General features: G+C 38.2%; 1 protein-coding gene across 4 annotated transcripts in view; it reads right to left on the minus strand.

Moving 5' to 3' along the window:
• The window catches only part of LOC150084912 (cyclin-dependent kinase 20-like), a 107146-nt gene extending 90961 nt beyond the window's left edge, over positions 1-16185 (minus strand). For 2 of the 4 annotated variants that reach the window (XM_090375642.1, XM_090375638.1), the window contains exon 1: positions 15548-15629. The gene's annotated coding sequence lies outside the window, so the exon portion shown is untranslated. Of the gene's footprint in view, positions 1-15547; positions 15630-16076 lie in introns of those variants that run through there. The other 2 variants (XM_090375639.1, XM_090375641.1) reach the window with 2 other exon arrangements.
• Positions 16186-17314: the final 1129 nt, after the last annotated feature.

Consider the following 17314-nt stretch of genomic DNA (forward strand, 5'->3'; position numbering starts at 1 on the left):
TTTATTCCTGAATATACACTTAACAGACTGGGGTAATATGTCCTAAGGTTCTGATGCATTTAAAAGCAATAACATTAACTTCTGTAGGGATGGAATTTAGTTGTTTGGGCAGCATTTTATTTTCTTGCTCCAAACAACAAATTTCTAGACTATAACCCCAAATAAGGGCAAATGCTGATCTGAATGACCCTAGAATCCACATGAATGCTTCAACCACCACTACTATATATTTTGAAACTTGTTGGTGCCAAAAAATTAGTGCTGTACTTAATTTTCAGAAATAATGGGGGGGGGGGATTCCTTCCCATCACTGAAAAATCTTGCAGTGTTCTACTGATAAATAAACTTGGAAACTTTTACCCAATGAAGGGAGAATTCTAGCAAAGCAACATAAGTAATTTAATGATCTATTCAGTGAAATTTGGTATGTTCTAGGAGAAAGTGCCTAGTGGTCTGATTTCACTGTTTTGTACTGAGAACAGAGAAACTTCTTGGTGCATAACATTTCCTGATCATTGCAAGGTTTGTAAATTTCAAAAGTATTTTTAAGGCAGATTAATAATACACTGATTCCTAAGATAAATCTCTTGTTAACTGTAAATTCTAGAAAACTGTAATCAAGATACACTTCTTTGCATTACTAAGTTAACTGAACAATGGCACTGATCAATTAATTTACAATGGTAAAATATTACTGTTATTAATTGCTACCTCAGGCAAGAAAATAAGATGCACCCCCTAAAGGTGGCTAAATGCCTTCTCTACAGAAATGCTGCTTCATGCAGTTACCTCGCCAAATTAGACTATACCACAACTCTATATGTAAATATGACCAGTTAACTTATCAAATAAAATACATATGCATGCAGAGAAGCATCTTGATTTGCATTTCTCTACCTTTACCACTTATCAATAATGGAGGGCCCATTCCACAGAACTGTCTGATTGTGAGCACCATGGAATTGTCCAAGATGTCAGTGAATGACTCGGCATTGATGGTTTTAGTCACTATAACCAATAATCCAAGAGAACCATGAGAAGCAGCTCCACATAACTGCACCTCCTCCAAAATTGATTATAGGCAAAATAAGCTACAGTAGATGTTGTTCATCCAGGCACTCTCTACATCCACAATCTACCATTAGGTTACCAGATGTCCCCAAAACATCTGTGATTTTTAGAATGTGTCCAGAAAAGGTGACCCACAATAACTGTAAATCATCACATACTTGATACTACTCTCTCTCTCTCTCTCTCTCTCTTTCAGGAGTTTATAAGGACTCATATATTCAGCACATTAGAATAAGCTCTCTCAAAATGATCAGTGATAACATGTTTGCTTACCATTACTATGGATACGTTAATGTCAGTGCTGTAACGAGTCAGGAGCAGCCCTAGACTAGTTGCCAGAAATTTGCAGCCCACAAATTGCAAGAGCAGATGTGGGCTGAGGTTTGGAAAAGATTTTTCTGAATCATCATAGGTGATTTCATGTTACAAATGAAAAAAAGAATTCATATTATTTATATTTGCAGGTCTGAAATACCAATAAATCTCAGAAAAGTAAGAAAATGGATTAAGTCATATTCCCTCTATACATGTGTGGGAAATGAGTAAAAACAGCCTTATATTATTTGTATTTTTTTTTTTTTTTTTTTCATATTTTTCATTTCTCTGGGCAGTGCAGACAGGCTGCTAGAACAGCTCATAGGGTTCTGTCAATTATATATGAGAATATCTTTCAGCAGAGAAAAAGGTGATTATCCCATTGTAAAAAGCAATGCAATAGTTAGATTGAGTAATACATACAGGTATGGAAGCCTAATTTTTAATAAAAATGTGGACCTCTTTGAACAGTTCTGCCCAGACACGATAGGAGGGAGTATATGATGAGAGCCTTGTCGATCAATTCAGCCCTGGAAAGATTGTGCAAGGCTCAAGGGGTAGAATTTTTTTCAGCCTGGACTGTACTTGTTAACAGGGGAGAGATTGCTTCTACAAGGATGGGATACACTTAAATAGAAAGGGTGCAAGAATATTTGCTGATGCTATCGAGGCAGTGTTAGGTGGGTCGGAAAACTGCTAGCTTGGGGGGGGAGACAAAGACCAATAGATTGACAGTAGCCACTGGCAGAGGTGAAAGAGATTCTTGCACTGCTTCTATTAGAATGAGCAGAAGCCTGAAAAACAAGATGCATGGTATTTCAGAGACTGCTGGGAGCCATTGCGGTACAAGTAAACACATGGGTTGTATTAGGGTAGCTAAGAATAGAAATAGGTGCAGGTATACTTGCGTGTACACCAACGCTAGGAGTTTAGTAAATAAATTTGATGAATTTCAGGTATTGCTCAAAACATCGAAGGCAGATATTGTTGGGATATCAGAGACGTGGTGTCACACAGATATAAGGGATGCAGAACTGCAATTTGGGGAGTACAACGTCTACAGAAAGGACAGACAGGATAGGAAGGGGGGAGGGGTTATGCTATTAGTTAAGAAACACATAAAAACCAAGGAAGTGAAGCCAGTCGACATCGCTGGACAGTGCAGTGTGGAGTCAGTTTGGTGTGACATAAACATTGGGAGATCAAAATTGAGAGTAGGAGTGTGCTATAGGCCTAATGACTCTGATGAGTATAATAAGGAACTGTACAGGGAAATAGAGTGGGCCAGTAAATCAGAGTGTCTTATAATGGGAGATTTTAATTTCCCAGATATTGACTGGAGTTTGGGGGCTGGTTACTCACACACTAGCAGGGCTTTTGTGGATTTATTGGATGATTGTTTTCTACATCAGCATGTTCGGGAGGCAACTAGAGGGAGTAATACTCTTGATTTGATTATCAGCAGTGATTCTTCATGCATTAAGAATCTGCAGATAAATGAACCACTAGGTGGCAGTGATCACAGTGTGCTGAAGTGGGATTTACTCAAAGAGGTAACTACCATTAGGGGTAAAGGGAAGGGTTATTGCTTCCGTAAAGGCGACTACGATGGACTGAGACAGTATTTAAATTCTATACAGTGGGACCAACTGATGATGTTACCAACAGCAAATTCAAAATGGGAAGCATTCAAAGAACTTATCTTGGAAGCTACTAGGCTTTACATACCAACTAAGAAATATTGTTCAAGGTTTAGGCCAAAATGGATGTCAGATGAACTAATGAGGCATATGGCAGAGAAGAAAAATGCATGGGATACATACAAATTAACACGTGACACAGAAGCCTATGATAGATACAAGTTGATATGCAACCAAGTTACAAAGGAGGTTAGGCAGGCGAAGGCAGATTACGAGAAATCCTTGGCAAGGGATGCAAAGAAAAACAGCAACGAGTTCTTTACTTATGTAAACTCTAGAAAGAAGGAAGGGGATGAATCAGATTGGTCCACTTGATATTGATGGGTCAAGTGTTGATGATCCTGCTCAGGTAGCTAACAAACTAAATGAATATTTTGCATCGACATTCACACATGAGGAATTATTCAGCGAGGGGAATGCCAGAGGTGTATTCAACTCTAGCAGTAAGCTACAGAATCTTGAAATAACTGGGAGTAAAGTGGAGGAGAAACTGTTGAAGATAAACACAAGAAAGGCAACCGGGGTGGATGGGATCTATCCAGTTATATTAAAGGAGGCAGCAAAGGAAGTAAGCAAACCCTTAGCCATAATTATGAGAGCTTCCTTGGACTCAGGGGAGGTACCCACAGACTGGAAATGTGCAAATGTGACCCCAATTCACAAAGGAGGATCAAAGGCTGACACAAGTAATTATAGACCTGTGAGCTTAACTTCTGTTCCAGGAAAATTAATGGAGGCACTGGTTAAAGAAGCACTGCAGGATCATTTAGACAAGACTTCAGTTATAGCTCAGACACAGCATGGTTTTGTTAAGGGGAAGTCTTGCCTGACCAACTTGATTGGATACTATGATGCAGTCACAAAAGAACTGGATGCAGGGAATAACTTTGATATTATATACTTGGATCTTAGAAAGGCTTTTGATACTGTTGCACATGGAACACTGCTACACAAATTGGAGCAGTGTGACATTGGAGGCAAATTGCTGCTATGGATAAAGGGGTGGTTGAGGGGGAGAAGACAGAGAGTGGTAATCAATGGACACTGCTCATCGTGGACTGATGTTATTAGTGGAGTCCCTCAGGGCTCAGTGTTGGGTCCATTATTGTTTTCTGTATTTATAAATGATATTGATGATGGTATATCGGGCTTAATGTCCAAGTTTGCAGACGATACAAAGGTTGGCAGGGTTGTCAAGGACACTACTGACACTATGCTGCTGCAACAGGATCTGGAAAGGTTGAGCAAATGGGCTGAGAGGTGGCAAATGAAGTTTAACATTGACAAATGTAAAGTACTACACATGGGAAACAGCAACCCCAGAGCAACGTATCAACTCTGTGGTACTACACTGACAGTGGTAGAGAATGAAAGGGACTTGGGGGTGGTTGTGCAGGCAGATATGAAGTTCTCTGAGCAGTGCAGACGGGCTGCAAGAGTAGCTCATGGAGTATTGTCAATGATATACAGGAATTTTTCTAGCAGGGATAAGGAGGTGATTATTCCATTGTATAAGGCGATGGTCAGGCCACACCTAGAGTACTGTATACAGGTCTGGAGGCCTCATTTCAAGAAGGATGTAGAGCTGCTGGAACGAGTACAGAGAAGGGCAACAAGATTAGTGAATGGAACAAAGGGGTGCTCTTACGAAGAAAGGCTTAAGTTTTGCAAATTACAGTGTCTGGAGACTAGGCACCAGCGAGGTGATCTGATAGAGGTGTATAAAGCCTTGAATGGTTTAAGCATGCTCAATGCTGATGGGATTCTTCCTCTAGCTCAGAAAAATCACCTGAGAGGGCATAAATTCAAATTGAGGAAAGACAGATGTAGGATAGACGTGCGAAAATTTGCCTTTAGCCAGCGGGTGGTTGGTTGGTGGAACAGACTTCCATCCCTTGTGGTGGAGGTTGATAGCCTAAATAAGTTTAAGGCTCAGCTGGACAGGTATTTTGAACGAACAGAGGGGTGAAGTCGAAGTGGGTTTTTTTTTTTTTTTTTTTTTGGCTGATGCTGCATAACCTTGCTTTCTTGCATCAAATGCCTATGCTAATGCTAATAATGCTAATGCTAATGCTAGTTGCATAGAATAGCAACCAGATTAGTTAAGAACACAAAGGGGTGCTCTTTTTGTTCCTTTTTTTCAATCTTTTCAGTTTTTTGTGGTCCTTGCCAAAAAAAAGACCAGTTTTGCAAATCGCAGCACTTGAAAACTAGGCACTTGTAACAAGACTGAAGTGTTTAAGGATTTAAATGATTGAAATGTTTAAGGATTTAAATGGATTAAACTTAATTATTCAAACTCTTTATTGGACAACACACATACAAGGTAATGTAACTTGAAAAAGGATGGCAACAGGACAGATGTTGAACTACTTTCAGCCAGAGAGTAACTGTGTTGGAACAAAATACTCTCTGGTATTTTGGAATTTGGTAGTTTGAATAAATTTAAGGCAGAATAAGACATTTTAAAAGGGATGGACAGATGAGGATAGTAGTGGTTATTTTTTTTTTTAGGCGGATGCTGTATAAGCCTTGCTTCCTTTCATCATTTACTACTAATACCACTAATAATAATAACACCCACACTCTGTCTTCTGCCATTTGACCATCCTCATCCATAGTAGTAACTTGCCATCAGCTCCACACTGCTCCAATCTGTACAGCAGTCTTCCACGTAGAACGGTGTTAAAAGCTTTACTGAAATATTTTTTGCATCCAGTTCCTTTGTTGCAGTATCATAAAAGCTAATCAGATTAGTCAGACAACACCTCCCCTTAACAAATCCATGACATAATTTTTGAATAACTACATAAAGAAGTTATTCTTTAATCAGTGACTCCACTTATTTTCCCTGGAACAGATGTCAAGCTACAGTACTACTAATACCTCTAATAAAAGCTACAGATGTCAGGTCTATAATTAATCATTTCTCCCTTTGTGAATAATGGAGAGAGAGAGAGATTTCAGATGTCCAATCAATATGAACCTTCCCCCTCCCCACCCAAATCCAACGATTCTCTTATAACTATGGCCAAAGTTTGCTTACCTCGCTTGCTGTTTCTTTTAATATAACTGGATAGATTCCATCAGCTCCAGTGCTTCATTTCCTTTTAACATCAAGTTTCTCTTCCACATTCCTGTCAGTTATCACAAAATCAATCATCTCTCATTTATGACTTGGTATACTTCAGTAAACTGCAGCCATTATCAACTCACTGCAGGATGGAAGTCAGACTTTTGTGGAAGAGAAATTGTTGAAGTTAAACATAAGAAAAGCACCTGGGGTGGATGGGATCTATCCAGTTATATTAAAGGAGGCGGCAAGGCAACTAAGCAAACCCTTAGCCATAATTATGAGAGCATCCTTGGACTCAGGGGAGTTTCCCACGGACTGGAGATGTGCAAATGTATCCCCAATTCACAAAGGGGGATCGAAGGGTGACACGAGTAATTACAGACCAGTTAGTTTAACTTCTGTTCCGGGTAAAATAATGGAGTCGCTGGTTAAAGATGCATTGCAGGATCATCTAGACAAGACTGCAGCAATAATTCAGACACAGCATGGGTTTGTTAAGGGAAAGTCTTGTCTGACAAATTTGATAGGATATTATGATGTGGTTACAAAGGAACTGGATGCAAAAAACAATTTTGATATCATATATTTGGATTTCAGGAAAGCTTTTGACACTGTTGCGCATGGAAGACTATTGTACAAATTGGAGCAGAATGGTATTAAGGGTAAGTTGCTACAATGGATAAAAGGATGGTTAAGTGCTAGAAGACAGAGGGTGGTAATCAATGGGTGCTGCTCTTCTTGGACTAATGTTATTAGTGGAGTCCCACAGGGTTCGGTGTTAGGTCCACTGTTGTTTTGTATATTTATCAATGATATTGATGAAGGTATATCAGGCTTAATGTCGAAGTTTGCAGATGATACAAAGGTCGGCAGGGTTGTTAATTAATGACAGTGCTACTGCAACAGGATCTAGAAAATTTGGGCAGATGGGCTGAGAAGTGGCAACTGAAGTTTAACCTTGACAAATGCAAAGTACTGCATATGGGTAGAAATAACCCCAGAGAAACGTACCAACTGTGTGGTACTACACGTAAGGTGGTAGAAAATGAAAAAGACCTGGGAGTAATTGTGCAGTCAGATATGAAGTTCTCTGAGCAATGCAGACAGGCTGCCAGGGCAGGTCATGGGGTTCTGTCAATGATATATAGGAATTTTGCTAGCAGGGAAAAGGAGGTGATTATCCCTCTGTATAAGGCTGTTGTTGTTGTTGTTTGGTTTTTTAGGAGCATTAGCAACTAAGGCCATATTGCTCCGGGAATACGCGGTGGTCATTCCCTTGACCTTTCCGCATCCGCCGTATTTGGTGGTGACGGGCTCGAACCCCGGTCTAATCAAGAAGCGTGTGCTACGCACTGCTGCTCCTTCCCACCTGGCTACGGAGGCGCCTGTGTATAAGGCAATGGTCAGGCCACGCCTTGAGTACTGCGTACAGGTCTGGAGACCTCATTTTAGGAAGGATGTAGATTTACTTGAGCGGGTACAGAGAAGGGCAACAAGATTGGTGAGGGGAATGAAGGGATCCTCTTACCAAGAGAGGCTTAAGTTCTGCAAATTGCAGTGGCTGGAGACTAGGCACCTGCGCGGTGATCTGATTGAGGTATATAAGGCCTTGAATGGATTGAGCATGCTGAATTCTGATGGGATCCTTCCACTTGTTCAGATTACGAACCTAAGGGGGCATAAATTCAAATTAAGAAAAGACAGATGTAGAATAGATGTGCGGAAATTTGCCTTTAGCCAGCGGGTGGTTAATTGCTGGAACAAACTTCCATCTGTCGTTGTGGTAGTTGATAGCTTGAATAAATTTAAGGAGGAACTGGACAGGCATTTGGAGGGAATGGTGTGATTTTTTTTTTTTTTTTTTTGGCTGATGCTGCATAAGCTCATACATTTGCTTTCTTGCATCACATGCCACTACTACTACTACTCCTCAACAATTCATACTGAGGGAAATGGACCATAATCTGCCACACTGATCCAGTGTGGGTTGGCAGATCGACTGTATTTAGCAGTCAGGGGCTTGAACCCTGGTCTATTAAAAGAGCGTGTGCTACTGCACTCCCGCTCCTGACCACTCGGCTACGGAGGCCAACTTTTTTTTTTTTTTTTTAATATACTTCTAGTATTCCCATCCCTAAAGATTTCTTCACGCATGAACACAAATGCAGAATACTTATTTAGTTTGTTGGCAGTTGAACTGGATCTTTTTTTTTTTTTTTTTTGCTAGTTGTTGGAGGATCGGCTTCTTTCACCATATTGCACCACCCAAAGTTTTTGCATTTTCTACTCTGATCCTAGCCCAAGGCGGGATTTGAACCCGCAACCTTTGGGCTTCCAGGCAGACAGACACTTTACCCACCCGGCTAGCCCAGTCGGCCTGAACTGGAGCATTAACAGTTTTACCATTCATATCTGATGTGGCAATATGGTTCATTCCATTCCTAAGATAGATTTTATTTTAAAAATGCAACTATGATTTTTATTATCTGATTTTTTTTTTTTGGCACAGTGATTGGCAAACAAATTCTGTGCGAAACAAAAAAAAAACCATGTCAATATAAAGAATTTCATCTTCTAGCAATTTACTATTCTAATGTTGACACAGAACATTCAAAAATAGATGCAAGTATGCAGGGTCAATCCAAGGTAGAGAACAGAGGGGTTAATAGCTTCCAATGATCAAAATGATGTATTTTTTTATTCTTCTACATGATGATTAGCACTCAGTGATTCCCTGAAACACTGTTTTAGTTCCCCCCCTCCCAAGAAAAAGTCCTGGGACTGACCCTGATTGGGTGAAAGGTTGTTTGGATTAACCCTGTGCAAATAAAAAAAAACTGAAAATGCTCTATATTATTTGCAGTATGATAAAAATCCAATATCCATCAGAGGGCAACTAATTTAGCTCTGCATCAAAGGGCCTCATTTCTTTGCATCAGCAGAATTTGAACTTGAACCTTTCCAAACAAGTAACAAATTTATTTGATCATGAATGTAAGAAATTTCAAAAAAAAAACTATACCTGTTGACTAAAAAACTAGCCTTTGAAGATCAAAGAGTGATGTCTTAAGTATTTCTGTTCTATAGTGCTAAGTTAGGTGGATCAGAAAACTGCTAGCTTGGGGGATTCACAGACTAAAAGATCAACAGTAGCCACGGGCAGAGGTGCACATGATTCATGCACTGCTTATATTGGAATCAGCAGCAGCAGAAGCCTAGAGAGCAAATTGCTGAGGATTTCAAGAACTGCTGGGGGTCAGCATGGAACAAGTAAATACATGGGCTGTGTTAGGGTAACTAAGAGTAAGAAGAGGTGCATGTATACTTTTATGTACATCAATAAAAGAAGTATAGTAAATAAATTTGATGAATTTGAAGTGCTGCTCAAGACATCAAAGGCAGATATTGTTGGGATATCAGAGACATGGTGTGACACAGATATAAGCACTGGAAAATTGGAATTTGGGGAGTACAATGTGTACAGAAAGGATAGAAAGGGAAGAGGGGTTATGCTTTTAGTTAATAAACACAAAATCAAAGAAAGTGCATCCAGTTGACATTAATGGACAATGCAATGTTGAGTAAGTTTGGTGTGACATGAACACTGGGAAAGGGAAAATAAGAGTAGGAGTGTGTTATAAGCCTAATGACTCTGATGAGAACAATGAACAATTGTACAGAGAAACAGAGTGAGCCAGTAAATCAGAATGTCTTGTAATGGGGGATTTTAACTTTCCAGGTACTGAATGGAACTTGTGTATTGTCACTCGCACGCCAGCAAGACTTTTGTGGATTTATTGCAGGATTGTTTTCTACAGCAACAAGTTTGATGGGCAACCACAGGGAAGAATATTCTTGATCAGATTATCAGCAGTGATTATTCAGGCATTAAGAATTTACAGATAAAGGAACCGCTAGGTGACAGTGATCACAGTGTACTGATGTGGGATTTACTTAAAGATGTAACTACCATCATGGGTAAAGGGAAACACTTTTGTTTTCATAAAGGTGACTACAGTGGTTTCAGACAGTTTTTTAAATTCTATACAGTGGAATCAACTGATGATGTTAAAAACAGCAATTCTAAATGGAAAGCCTTCTAGGAATTAATCTTGGAAGCTACCAAGTTTTCCATACCACCTAAGAAATACTGTTCAAGGTTCAGGCCTAAATGGATGTTAGATGAATTATAATGAGGCTCGTGGCAGAGAATAAAAATGCATGGGATGCATATAAATTATCAGGTGACACAGAAGCCTATGGCAGATATAAGGTATTCTGTAATCAAATCACAAAGTAGGTTAGGCTAGCAAAGTCTGGTTATGAGAAATCCTTGGTAAAGCATGCAGAGGAAAACAACAAAGACTTCTTTGCTTATGTAAAATCTAGAAGGAAGGTGATGAATCAGATTGGTCCACTTGATATTGATGGTTCGACTGTTGATGAACCTGCTCAGATAGCTGACAAACTGAATGAGTATTTTGCATCTACATTCACACATCAGGAATTCTGTAAGGAAGGGGAGGACAGAAGTATATTAAACTCTAATGGGGAGCTAAATGATTTTGTAATAATGGAGAGCAAAGTGGAGGAGAAATTTTTGAAGTTAAACATAAAAAAGGCACCTGGGGTGGATGGAATCTGTCCAGTTATATTGAAGCAGGCAACAAGGGAAGTAAACAAACCCTTAGCCATAATTATGAGAGCATCTGTATATTCAGGAAAGGTCCCCATGGACTGGAGATGTGCAAATGTATCCCCAATTCACAAAGAGGGTTCAAAGGGTGACACAAATAATTATACACTTATTAGTTTAACTTCTATTACAGGGAAAATAATGGAGTCACTAGTTAAAGAAGGATCATCTAGAGCAGGATCATCTAGAGAAGACTGCAGTAATAGTTCAGACACAGTATGGGTTTGTTAAGGAGGTCTTGTCTGCCCAATTTGATTGGATACTATGATATGGTCACAAAGGAACTAATTTTGATATCATAGACTTGGATTTCAGAAAAGCTTTTGATATTGTTGCATATAGAAGACTGCCGTACAAATTTGAGTGCTGTGACATTAAGGGCAAATTGTTACAATGGATAAAGGTATGGTTGAGTGGGAGATGGCAGAGAGTGATAATAAATGGACACTGCTCTACATGGACTAACATTATCAGTGGTGTCCCCCAGGGTTCGGTGATGGGCCCATTGTTGTTTTGTGTATTTATCAAAGCTATCGATGAAGATATATCAGGCTTAATCTCGATGTTTGCAGATGACACAAAGGTTGGCAGGGTTGTTAATGACAGTAATGACAATATGCTACTGCAACAGGATCTAGAAAAGTTAGGCAGATGGGCTAAGAAGTGACAACTTGAAGTTTAGAATTGACAAATGCAAAGTACTGCATATGTATAACAGTAACCCAAGAGAAATGTACCAACTGTGTGGTATTACACTCAATTAAGTGGAGTAATTGTGCAGTCAGATATGAAGTTCTCTAAGCAGTGCAAATGGGCTGCCAGAGCAGGTCATGGAGTCTTGTCAATGATATATAGGAATTTTGCTAGCAGGGATTATTATTATTACTACTAGCCATATAGTGCAGTCAAGCCTGAGGCTTATGCTGCACCAGCTAAAAAAATTTCCAAGTTACCCTGAGAGAGAGAGAGAGAGAGAGAGAGACATACAAGGGAATCACCAAGAAAGAGAAGAATGATGATATCCAGCGCAGGACCCTGGGTGTGCCAAGCCCATACTCACCAGATGTGTGCCCCTAGAGTTAAGGTGGTGATTATCTCCTTCTATAAGACAATGGTCAGGCCACACCTTGAGTGCTGCATACAGGTCTGGAGGCCTCATTTTAGGAAGACTGTAGAGTTGCTAGAACGAGTACAGAGAAAGGCAACAAGAGTGGTGAGAGGAACAAGGGGATGCTCTTACGAAGAAAGGCTTAAGTTCTGCAAATTGCAGCGTTTGGAGAATAGGTGACCTGATTGAGGTGTATAAGGCCTTGAAATGATTTGAGCAGGCTCAAAGCTGATGGGATTCTTCCATTTGCTTAGATTAAGAACCTGAGGGAGCATAGATACAAACTGAGGAAAGACAGTTACAGAATTGATGTGTGGAAGCAGAGCCGGCCCGAGGGGGGGGGGTGCGAACGATGCGAGCGCACAAGGCCCCACGTTTCTGAAAGCCCCACGCCGCTGACTGATTTCGCAAAATAAAAATGGTTTCATTTTTTTTTTTTTTTTTTTGTTTTAATACTGTCGCAAAATCTAGCGACATGGCTATAAAATGGCCATATTTTTAATATACATAAGAAAGAAAATGTCAATAATCATGTTATTAACATTATCTAAAAGCCCGCCAAAATTTCTCCAAAGAACACGGAAAAATATATTTTCTTTCAAATATATTTAAAATATCTCTCCTTACAAGTCACTCAGACGTACGATTATACGTTGCCAGCATTTGCATAGTTAACGTACTCTAAAGGCTATATATACCACCGACTAGGTTTTCTCGGCCCTTTTTTGCTTTCTACCTTCGAGAGATCGAGTGAATTCGAAATTATTCAAAAAGTCGACTTAAATTTTCTTCTGAGAAAATTTTAAGTTAATAATACTGGTTTGACCAAAGCACTTATCCTGCAAAAGAATTCCAAAGCACAGTAGCCCTGCTGAAGTCATAATTTGAATTTAGTTCTTAGAGACATTTCAAAATTATCTTCTCTTGCAAATTCATTTTGTGGGACTTTACAAAACATATATAATATTTTTGCAAGTTCTGTGATACGCTGGGATATATTAAAAGAGCACGCCAAACATCTTACTCCAAAACCACTGTCAGCAACGAGGTGGAAACGTCACCTCGAAAGTGTGAAATGTGTGAGATACCAAGTACCACAATTTTCTCTAGCTTTGAAATACCTTTATGAACATACCAGTGACATGAAAACGAAATGCAATCAATCGAAAATAAACTTACTTCATTTGAATTTTTATTAAGTTTGGTCATTTGGTATGACATACTGAATGAAGTAAATATTGTGAGCAAGATATTTTAAAATTCAAATATAGATATCGGTACTGCAAATTCACATTTAAAAGGCCTTTTAATTTTTTTTTAACAGTATCGTGAATCAGGATTCAAATCTTCTTTAATAACTGCAAAGGAAATAGCTGAAGAATTACAAGTGATATCTGAATTTAAGAATCAAAGAACTGGACGAAAAACAAAGCAATTTTGTTAAGAAGGAACCGATCAGCCTATTTCATCAGGCGAAGAATATTTCAGAATTCAATATTTTCTAGTCATAATCGATAGTGCGATTATTTCTTTTAAGAAAAGATTCGAAATTTATCACGAACATGGTTTTTTATATAATTCGGATGATATTCAAAAACTGACTGAAAATGATCTTCTTAAATGTTGCAAAGACTTATATGCTACCTTGCGAGACGATATTGATTGCATTGATTTATTTAATGAAATCAAAATTTGTCGTCGTGTTTTGCCTTCCAGGATCACAATATTTACTAAAAAATAATTTATTTGAATTGTATCCAAATTTTGTTACTGTTCTGAAAATTATATTAACCTTATCAATTACTGTCGCATCTGCAGAAAGATCCTTCTCAAGATTGAAAATAATAAAAAATTACTTGAGATCTAGCATTAGTCAAGAACGAATTACCTCCTTAGCCATTTTATCTATCGAATCCGAAATAGCCAAAAAACTAAATTATGATGATATTATCAACGAATTTGCTATAAAACATGTAAGAAAGTGAAACAAAAATCACATATTGTGACCTTATTCGATTAAGTCGCATACCAAATTGTATTTTGTAAGTATATGAAGCAATTTTTTTCTTATTTGATTTATTAAAGATTTTTTTGTGATTGAAATGTTAAGTTTATTAAAATAATTTAATTATTTATCATTTTCATGTAATCCTTACTAAACCAATTTGTGCAATGTAATAAATATCAAAATGCAATAAATTATTATTTTGTTGTACGAATTTATATCAAGGCCCCGCAAGTCAACTTTGCACCGGGCCCCACTTTTGTTCGGGCCGGCCCTGTGTGGAAGTTTGCCTTTAGCCAGACAGTAGTTGATTGCTGGAACAGACTTTCCATCCTTTGTTGTGGAAGTTAATAAATTAAATAAATTTAAGGCTGAACTAGGCAAACAACTGGAGTGACCAGATGGGTGAAATGGGAAGGGATTTTTTTTTTTTTTTTTTGGTTTTTTTTTTTTGGCTGATGCTGTATAAGCTTGCTTTCTTGCATCACATGCCTCAACTAATGCTAAATACAGGAATGTGACAGAGGATAAATAAATTTCTATTCTTTGGTGGATTTCCACTGATTTATTAGAGTACAATTCATTATGACAAATTACTGGTGGATTAGTTTCATAAATAACCAGATAATCAACTACACTAAACTAAAGCATTCATACTATGGGGAAGTAATACAGTATGATGAATGCTAAATAAGTGGTAGGTGATGCTACCAGAACTATAGCAGCTACATGACGTCTGAAGTAACCAAGAATTTTTTGTAACGAACTGAACACGCAAGGAGTACCTTCTGGCAAAATACCATTTGTATCTAAATTGTGCATTAATTCAATTAAGAATACGTATTGAGGAATAAAGATGTCAAAATTGACTACAATGGATGTGGTAAAATTATCTATGTATATAGGGTTACCTCAGTAGCGGATTAAGGTCGGTTGAGGCCCCGGGCGCAGAATAAAATATTGGGCTCCTTAAAAAAAGAGAGAGAGACAGGGAAAATAAAAATACATGTTAACCATTTTTTAAACAAATAAAAAATATTATGTACTATTAATGTTTTATTTCCAATAAAATTTGAATATAATATATGTATAATATAATTAATAATAGCATAATAATAATCACAAAGTTTTGGAACTAATAGTTGAACATATTAGTTCAACTAATTTGTTGGGGTTTTGCGTATAAAGTTGGGGTTTTTCGTGGGCCCTTCAGATGTCGGGGCCCAGGGCGCGCGCCCGGTGCGCCCGCCGTTAAATCCGCCTCTGGGTTACCTATAAGGTTGCCTATGTAGATAGGGTTACGAGAAACCAGTGTCGAAACTTTTCATAATCGATATCGTGCTGAGTATTCCTTTCCCATTTCTTCTCTCTATTGCCAGTTTCGCACCCATTTTCGGAAAATTTTACTACACTAAAACGAACAAGAAGTTATTCCATATTCAAAAAGGAAAGCTAGTAGACAAAAACGAATTTTCAGTACATTCTCAACTCGAAAGAATGTACTACCACATACACGTGATATATGAGCAAAGAAAGAGAATAAAAGCATCTTTTAACTAAGGGAAAGAGTACTAACTTTAATTAATTACATATTTATTTTACTTCTTTTTATAATCGATTGATCTCATAAAAGCAAGTGAACCTCATTTGAAAATCACAATAGCCAGAGATAAATTAAAATATGAAGATGGCGCCACATGTTCTATGAGCTCCACCACATAGTAACATGCTGTATTTCTTATGCTGTTAATGGCGCTTTTAACAACATTCACTTGTCGAGGGTCACCGTTTCAAAGAACGACCTTTTGTCGGAGTAGAGAGCGAGCGAGTAAATTGCGTAGCTCTCTTCTGAAAACGCAAGTTGTGGAATAGGTTTGATTTGGGACAACCCAGACCTATTCTGCTGCCTTCACATTTTTTTTTCTTTTTTTTTTTGAGAGAGAGAGAGGTGTGGGATAACAATATTAAAAATGGGCTCCGCTTACATTTAACGCTGAAACATGCAAAAACGATTCCTTTGAGATAATAAATAAATAAATTTCCCGTTTATACTCTGGGACGACCACATGATCAGAACAGTTTCTTGGTGTGGAGTAGAGATTTACCTTATAACTGTCGCCACAGACCACCGATCTTCTTCCCTAGGTTGGATTCTCATTACGGATAGATATTAAAAAATACTTCCCTTTGGAAAGAGAGGAAATTAACTTTTCCACACCACAGCGGAGTCAGTCTTAGCAATAGCCTTGTTTATTTTCTCGCGGAAATCCTTTTTTTTTTTTTTTTTCTCTCAAGAAAATAACATCGCAATTATAGACACAACACACTGACGAGTATTCGACATGCCCTTGGTGTTTGGTAAAGTCCTAAATGACCAAAGAGTCCAACTGCTCTAAGACATGGTTTGGTTATCAATGTCGCTTAAATGTACAACATCCTACCAAAATAGGATATTTTACGCCTGAGTTAGTCGGTCTCAAGCGTAGATAGGAAGGTTTTTTTACCCAAAAACTGGATATTTCGTCCAGCAAACAGGCAAATCGACCAGAGAATACACGCAATTTAGAGACAAAATAAATATATCGGTATACGTAATCATTTACGGGGGAACCCTAATATCATAATTTTATTGGACAGAACCAGTTGAACAGATGAGAGAAAAAACACATATAAAGAGTGCTAAAAGGAAGAAAACATAAAAAAAAAAAATTTTAAAGATTATATTCAGAAAGGTAATTTCTTATGTTTGTTAACAGTAGTGCTATTAATCTCCAGAGAAGTAGAAGACCACTCTGCATTCAGCTACTCCCATAAAATCTATAAGAAGGCTTTCAAGTGAGTTAAAATAATACTCATTTCAAGGTTCAGGATATATGACAATTACATTCTAGAATTGCATAAAGCAATTAATAAGAATAATCCAGATATATGATGATCAAATCAAATTACTATATTAGGGTTACCAGTAAATGATTACAATAACCCGTATTCGTGTCTGTAAATTGCGTGTGTTCTCTTGTCGATTTGCCTGTTTTGCTGGACGAAAAAACCCCAGTTTCTGAGGGACCGACTGACTCAGCCACGGAGTGAAAAAAGCCCACTAAAGTTCCTCGCGTCATCGACGGGATTCGAACCCGGGCCTTTTCCACCCTGTGTGGGGAGGACGGTGACGATACCACTGCGCTACCCACGCAGACCAGATATATGAAGAGTTAAATTTGCAGAATTTTGCAGATGTACAAAGATACTTAAAATTTCCCCATCTGGCAAGGCAATTTTCAAGGTCAAGTTCACTCGCCTGATTAATTGACAAAATTGTATTTACTAGATAACAATGAACCCT

The sequence above is a fragment of the Mastigoproctus giganteus genome, chromosome 6 (assembly GCF_048544385.1).
Source record: "Mastigoproctus giganteus isolate SK-2022 chromosome 6, ASM4854438v1, whole genome shotgun sequence".
In the NCBI taxonomy this organism is placed as follows: domain Eukaryota; kingdom Metazoa; phylum Arthropoda; class Arachnida; order Uropygi; family Thelyphonidae; genus Mastigoproctus; species Mastigoproctus giganteus.